The sequence below is a fragment of the Leuresthes tenuis genome, unplaced genomic scaffold (assembly GCF_036924035.1).
Source record: "Leuresthes tenuis unplaced genomic scaffold, fLeuTen1.0.hap1 SCAF_20, whole genome shotgun sequence".
Classification (NCBI taxonomy): Eukaryota; Metazoa; Chordata; class Actinopteri; order Atheriniformes; family Atherinopsidae; genus Leuresthes; species Leuresthes tenuis.
This window is the reverse complement of record NW_027325374.1, coordinates 24,531,752-24,539,854: the sequence shown is the minus strand read 5'-3', so window position 1 is coordinate 24,539,854 and position 8,103 is coordinate 24,531,752. Positions and strand designations below refer to the sequence as shown.

General features: G+C 41.6%; 1 non-coding gene across 1 annotated transcript; it reads right to left on the bottom strand.

Annotated features, from left to right (window-relative positions):
- Nucleotides 1–3,371: 3,371 nt before the first annotated feature.
- On the bottom strand, nucleotides 3,372–3,485 carry LOC140279116 (U5 spliceosomal RNA). The gene has a single exon (XR_011909312.1). It is a non-coding gene; the product is annotated as a U5 spliceosomal RNA (small nuclear RNA).
- Nucleotides 3,486–8,103: the final 4,618 nt, after the last annotated feature.

Sequence of the window (8,103 nt, the reverse complement as noted above, 5' to 3'; positions counted from 1 at the left end):
TTCACAAACTCTTCAACTTATACTCTTTTACCGAAGCTGCTACAGCTCGATTGGCCAAATACCCTTAGATCCTATTTCGGTTAATTTGACATCTGCCTTGTATGTAACAGATTAGCGGTTTAGCAGTTTTAATTTAGTTTGAGTGAAGGAATTAATTTTATAGCAAAATCCGAAATCGTGAAGAACTAAGCTTATTCTCGGATTCCTGAATCTTTAGATTTGCTCTTTCTTTTACTGCAAAGTACAATGTTGAGCAGCACTAATGAGTTGTTTCTATTTTTGGCAGGCTTTACCTTTGCGGGTGAAGCCCTTTCTGTCTGTGCAAAAGAAATCTTCTTACTGTGCAGAGTGACTTCTCTGAGTAGAGTCGCCTTACTTGTTGCGACTGTGCCGATGTTCGAAGCTGGAGTGCAAAGTTGTTGCTTGAATGGTGCTTGCTGGAGCGTGCGGGAGTGCAAAGTTATACCATTTAAAAGGGCTGAAGAGTGCTCAGTGCAGCGGGTGGGCGACACTCTGGCCACCTTGAAAACCGAGATTACATCCACTACCAGGGGCAGCCCAAGTTCTGCCGCAAGTGTGGTGAGCATGGGCACCTGGTTGAGGCTTGTACCAAGGTGTTATGTGGGAAGAGCAGAGAAATTGGGCAAACTTTTGGAGAGTGTCCAAATGGCAGGAAATGTAATCTCTGTGGAGAATTAAATCACCTCTTCAGAGATTGCCCTAAATCTTTTGCCAACAAATTAAAGACGGTAAAGCCACAGTCAAGCCAACAAAGAGAAGGACCAAAGGTGGCAGTTGGTGAACAAAGTGAAGAGGTTGACCCAATAAATTCAAACTTCCCGCCAAAAGCTTGGATTGGAAGTGAGGAGCAAAAAGGGGAGGGGCCTGTAGAGGCCTCACCACTCAGTGTTGAAGTCTGTGAGAATTCACAGGCAGAGGGTGGAGCTACGCTAAATGAGGAGGAAGAGCAGACAGGTGAGTCTAGTGAAGATACTCACCTCCCCGAAGGTCAACAGCCGAAGAGGACGGCATCTGAGCCTCTGATTCCCCAGTGGTATCAGAGAAGAGGGGAAGGGTTAGGTCCCTTTCAGACAGTTCTTCAGTGGAAGAACCTAGAGTCTTCCCCTCCGACTCACCAAATGAGGTCTCCTTTTTAACTTCAGCTCTGCACTCGACCCCCAGGGACTCAAAGTTAAATGCAACATTGCGTCAGAGGCCAACACCGAGAGTCCGAAAAGGAAATATAGATCAACCTACTCACTTTTCACCTAAAGAAATGAAGGAAGAGCTAGTTTCCCAAGAAATAACCTGTGTGTAATTTGTTTTGATAACTTAGAAAAACGAAAATGACATACCTACTTTCCTTTATGCTTTTAATGGTTCTCACCTTCTCAACACTAAATGTGAGAAGTGTGAAATCAAAGACAAGAGCCCAGAGTATTTTATCCATCTTAGACTCCATAAAATCAGATGTGTTTTTAATACAAGAATGTGGACTACCTTTTTTAAAAAACCATAGACAATGGGAGGAAATGTGGCCCCATTTATCGATATGGAGTGGCTCAAATCAAAATAAAAATGATGGTGTGGCCATTCTAATTAAAAATCCGCATGTTCTGGTGAAAGGTAGCACAGTGGTGAGAGACGGACGGGCACTTTTAGCACACTTGAATTTTATGGGGCAAGACTTTAACCTCTTAAATATTTATGGTTTCAATGGAAAAAATGAAAGGTATGACCTTTTAGAAGATATACAGCTTTACATGCTAGGGCAAGTACCTTTAGTTGTAGGAGGGGATTTTAACTGTATCTTGAGCAGGAAAGATAGAAAAAGAGCAGGGGTAGATTTTAAAGTGGATAAGACTTCGATTTTACTTCAGGGCATATGCAGGGATTTTAAGCTTACTGACTGTTTTAAAACCATGCATCCCAGAGAGGAGGGCTTCACCTGGTTTAGTCATGATGGCACCAGAGCCTCTCGCATTGATTATTTCTTTACTAGAGATTGCCCACCCACTGATGTTAGATTAACCCCTGTTTTCTTTTCAGACCACCTTATGCTCTCCTGCACCCTTTCACCCCCTTCTGGTGTGACGGTAGGAAGTGGTCTGTGGAAACTCAACTGTTCCCTGTTGGAGGATGAAATCATAGTCAGTCAGTACAGGGAATGTTATAAAGAGTGGCAGACCCTTCAAGACCTCTACGAAACACATGCACAATGGTGGGAAATGGTGAAGGAAACGACCCAGACTTTTTTTAAACAGCAAGGTAAACGTAAAAAAAGGAAAGAGAATAGATGTATGATGGGACTACATAAACGCTTACAGCGCTACTTTAAACTAAATCAGTGTGGCATAGACTTTAAAGAAGAAATCAAAGATGTCAAAAAGGAAATGTCAGTTTTAGCAGAAATAAAGAGTAAAGGAATTTTTGTAAGAAGCAGGGAGCAGGAAATTGAGGAAGGTGAAAAAGAAAGAAAGTTATAAATAAAAAGGAGTGTATTCAAAATCTAAAAAGAGAAGATGGGTTTTTAACAAAATCCACACAAGAGATGATTGAAACTGTACATACCTTTTATAGTAACATGTACAAAGAGAAACCAGTGCACTTGGAAACATCGGCAGAAATCTTAAAATTCGTTGACAAAACCGTAAAAGAGAATGCACACTTGACACAGAATTTTACTGCTTTAGAGTTAAAAAAATGCCTAACAGGTTTTAAGAGAAGTCGAGCTCCGGGTTTAGACGGGCTTCCTGCAGAATTCTATCTGACCTATTGGGACCTTTTATCATCAGACATTTTAGATGTTTTTAAAGATTTTGAAAAACTCGACCGACTGCCTGACAGTTTTAGAGTGGGAATAGTGACTCTACTTTATAAAAAAAATGATAAGACTGACCTAAAGAATTGGAGGCCCATCACACTTTTAAACTTTGACTGTAAACTTTTTAGCAAGGTTTTAGCGACACGGATGTCCTCTGTTTTAGAGGAGGTAATTCACCCAGACCAAGCTTGTGCCATCTCAGGGAGACAACTCACCGACAGCCTCGTACTGATTCGAGACATCATTGATTACGCTAGAGACAGAAACACCCGGCTTGTCATCTTAAATTTAGACTTTGAAAAAGCATTTGATCGGGTCTCGCATCAATATCTCTTTCAGGTGTTGCAGCCATCGAAAAGGGCCCGATTGTTCCTACTTGGTGAGCTTTGCTTGGTTGAGACGCTTGCCCCCCCCCCCCCCCCCTGCTCCTCGGCTGACCAAGTAGAAACAATCTATTCGATGGCTGCCTTGTCTTGTAAGGCGACTCTACTCAGAGAAGTCACTCTGCAAAGTAGCAAGATTTCTTTTGCACAGACAGAAAGGGCTTCACCCGCAAAGGTAAAGCCTGCCAATAATAGAAACAACTCATTAGTGCTGCTCTCCACGGAAGTCTTTAGTAAAAGGCGAAAGACTTGTATGTTATGAAGAGAAACCAGAGTACGATTATCCGTCACTGCGGGAGCAGGGCATCAGGCTAGTTGGTATAGCCACCTTCCCCATGGTGAGCTTTGCTTGGTTGAGACGCTTGCCCCCCCCCCCCCCCCCCCTTGCTCCTCGGCTGACCAAGTAGGAACAATCGGGCCCTATTCGATGGCTGCCTTGTCTTTTACTCTATGCAAAAGACAAGGCAGCAACAAAAACACCACGAGAATCCCGTATTGAGGCTTTGTTCTGACCGCTCATTCGGTGTCGCGTTTCTTTCAAGCAATTCTCCCGGTTAGCCGACACTCGGCTCGCTCCCATAGCCGTGTTAAAGTCTACTTCGCATTCACTCTCTTTTCTCAGCAGACTCTTGGGATTTTATCTATAAAATGAATTCCTTCACTCAAACTATGTTAAAACTGCTTTGTCGTTCATATTTACCATGTCTAGAAAGATTTAAACAAAAAAAACAACGTTGTACTTTGCAGTAAAAGAAAGAGCAAATCTAAAGTTTCAGGAATCCGAGAATAAGCTTACTTTCATGAGTGCTTCACGATTTCGGATTTTGCTATAAAATGAATTCCTTCACTCAAACTAAATTAAAACTGCTAAACCGCTAATCTGTTACATGTAAGGCAGATGTCAAATTCACCGAAATAGGATCTAAGGGTATTCGGCCAATCGAGCTGTAGCAGCTTCGGTAAAAGAGTATAAGTTGAAGAGTTTGTGAATAAAGGTGTGCGCACACATAGTGTGCTGTACGAAAATAGGCAGGGAGCAATGCCGGCTGGGGTATATGTTCTTGTATGTTGTCTGACTGTTTGATTTGAATGTGTTGTGTAAGTGTCCTGTTAAATGTTACATGTTTGGGCTTTGACACGCTTCACTGTGGTTGTTAACTGTGTGGTGTGTCCTGAAATGTTATATGTTTGGGCTGTGTGACATGCTTAATGCTTGTCAGTAGCTACCCACTTATTCATATATAGCAACTGACAACATAAGAAGTCCGGACATACTTTGATAGTAGTTGTAGAAGTATCCTTATTGATAATAGATCACTAATTCATAGTGATAGAACAGTAGATGAACAGGTGCTTGCACATGTCTCACGAAAATAAAATGGGTGTATCATTGCTGATGGCAGAGCAATACTGCCAAACTTATGAGTTCTTGTGGCAAACTTGATTCAGTGTCTTGACGTGTATACGCTGTTTCGCTGACTTGATTGTCACAAGAAACAAAGTGTGTTTGATAAGATCCGACCATTTTATTACGGGAGGATCAGTATGTATGGATTCTGATGTGACTGATAAACCCATTCGTATCTTAAGCATAATCTAATACATGAGACAACGCCCTGGCACACGATAAAAAAAAAAAGAGAGAGAGCGGTTTTGTGTCCCCACAGTCCATAATGTAGAAAAGAGAGAAAAAAGCCTTTCTGATTTGGTGTGTGTGCTCATAGTGCAGAGTGTAGAGAAAAGAAAGCCGTTTTGGTGTCACGGGTGTTGTGACTTACACACACACATTTCTAAATTGAGAAAGGAAATTATTTTAGAGGAAGCACTAGAGTTTAGATCCCACATTTGTTGATAGGCATTCATTTATTTCTTCACTTCTGATGAAGTTTCAACAATAAACAACAAACTTTGTATTATGAGAAAGAACCAGAATCATTCTTCAGGAATCCGAAAATAAGCTCTATTTTATGAGTTATGCACGAATTCGGATTCTCCTATAAAACGAATTCCTTAACTCAAACCAAGTTAAGACTGCTTTGTCCTTCATATTTATTCATGTCTAATCAAGTTTCAACGATAAACAACGTTGTACTTTGTAGAATGAGAAAGAACTTCTTCAGCAATAAGCATCTCTCGACATATGACGAAATACAGATTTTGCTATAAAATTAATTCCTTCTATCAGCCTGACTTAAAACTGTTTGTCCTCCTTATTTATCCACTTCAAATCAAGTTTCAACAATTAAAAAAATTTGTAGTTTGAGAAAGAACAACTTAATCTTCAGCAATCAGTATAAAAAGAGGTGCAAATGCCAACCATACATACCTAAAAGGTGGAGCGGAAGTATTCAGCTGCAAGTAGGTGTGAATGTTCGACCATAATTTGTAAAAAGCGGGTAAGAAAAGGTTCGAATGCCCGACTATATATTAACAAAAGCGGGAGGAGATGTCTTCGGATGAGAGTGGGTGAGAATTTCCAACCATAATCTATAAAATACGGTGAAAAAAAATATGTGAATGCCTCATAGAACACTAAAAGCGGAAGTGTTCGGCTGCAAGAAGGTGTGAATGTCCGACTATATTTGGTGAAAAGCAGGTGAAGCAAGGTCTGAATGCCCAACCTTACATCATCAAAAGCGAGATCAGAGGTGTTTGGCTGCAAGAAGGCCATAGTTTGCCAAAAGCGGGTAAGGTGCGAATGACCGAGTAAATATCAACAAAAGTGGGGGCGGAGGTCTTCGGATGCAAGTGGGTGTGAATATCCCACCATACAAGTATGGTGGAGAGGAAGCTGTGAATGGCCGACCATAGTAAAAGGCGGGTGAGAGAAGGTGCGAATGTCAAACCATACATAATCAAAAGAAGGAGCGGAGGTGTTCTGCTGTAAGAAGGTGTGAATGTCCAACCATAGTTGGTAAAAAGCGGGTAAGAAAAGGTTAAAATACCCAACTGTACACAATCAATAGCGGGAGCGGAGTTGTTCGGCTACTAAAAGGTGTGAAAGTCCGACCATGGTTTGTAAAAAGCGGGTAAGAAAAGGTGCGAATGCCCGACAATGTATGATCAAAAGAGGGAGTGGAGGTTTTCGGCTGCAAGAAGGTCTGAATGTCCAACCATAATTTGTAAAAACCGGGGAAGAAAAGGCTCGAAAGCCCGACTATACACCATCAAAAGTGGGAGCGGAGGTGTTCAGCTGCAAGACGGTCTGAATGTCCATCAATAATTGCTAGAAAACATGAAAGAAAATTTTCGAATATCAAACTGCACATGATCATAAGCGGGAGAGGAGGTGTTCAGCTGCAAGAAGGTGTGAATGTCTACCCATAATTACTGAAAAATGGGTAAGAAAAGGTGCGAATGCCTAACCATACATCATCAAAAGAGGGAGCGGAGGTGTTCCGCTGTAAGACGGTGTGAATGTCCAACCATAGATGGTAAAAAGCGGGTAAGAAAAGGTTAAATTACCCGACTGTACACAATCAAAAGAGGAAGCGGAGTTGTTCAGCTAAGAGAAGGTGTGAAAGTCCGACCTTGGTTTGTAAAAAGCGGGTAAGAAAAGGTTCGTATGCCCGAATATACACCATCAAAAGCGGAAGCGGAGGTGTTCGGCTGCAAGATATTGTGAACGTCCGACCAAAGTTTGTAAAAAGCAGTTAAGAAAAGGTTCGAATATCTAACCAAACATAATCAAAAGCGGGAGCAGAGCTGTTCAACTGGAAGTAGGTGTGAATGTCAGATCATAATTTGCAAAAAGCTGATGAGAAAGGGTGAGAATGCCCGACTATACACCATCAAATTGCGGTAGGGGATTATTCGGCTGTGAGTAGGTGTGAATCTCCAACCATAATTGCTGAAAAATGTGTTAGAAAAGGTAAAAATGCCGGTCCATACATAATCAAAATCGGGAGAGGTGGTGTTCAGCTGCAAGAAGGTCTAAATGTCCATCAATAATTGCTAGAAAACATGAAAGAAAATTTCCGAAAATCAAACCACACATGATCATAAGTGGGAGAGGAGGTGTTCAGCTGCAAGAAGGTGTGAATGTCCACCCATAATACCTGAAAAATGGGTAAAAAAAAGGTGCGAATGCCCAACCATACATCATCAAAAGCAGGGGTGCATGTGTTCGGCTACAAGAAGGTGTGAACGTCCAACCAAAGTTTGTAAAAAGCAGTTAAGAAAAGGTTCGAATATCCAACCATACATAATCAAAAGCGGGAGCAGAGCTGTTCGACTGCAAGTAGGTGTGAATGTCAGATCATAATTTGCAAAAAGCTGATGAGAAAGGGTGAGAATGCCCGACTATACACCATCAAATGCAGGAGCGGAGGTGTTCGGCTCTTAGTAGGTGTGAATGTCCGACCATAATTGCTGAAGAATGTGTTAGAAAAGGCAAGAATGCTGGACCATACATCATCAAAAGCGGGAGAGGTGGTGTTCGGCTGCAAAAAGGTGTGACTGTTCGACTAAAGTTTGTAAAAAGTGGGTAAGACAAGGTGCGAATGCCTGACAATGTATGATCAAAAGCGGGAGCGGAGGTGTTCAGCTGCAAGAAGGTCTACATGTCCATCAATAATTGCTAGAAAACATGAAAGAAACTTTTCGAAAATCAAACCGCACATGATCATAAGTGGGATAGGAGGTGTTCAGCTGCAAGGTGTGAATGTCCACCCATAATTCCTGAAAAATGGGCAAAAAAAAGGTGTGAATGCCCAACCATACATCATCAAAAGCAGGAGTGGAAGTGTTCGGCTACAAGAAGGTGTGAACGTCCAACCAAAATATGTAAAAAGAAGTTAAGAAAAGGTTCGAATATCCAACCAAACATAATCAAAAGCGGGAGCAGAGCTGTTCGACTGCAAGTAGGTGTGAATGTCAGATGATAATTTGCAAAAA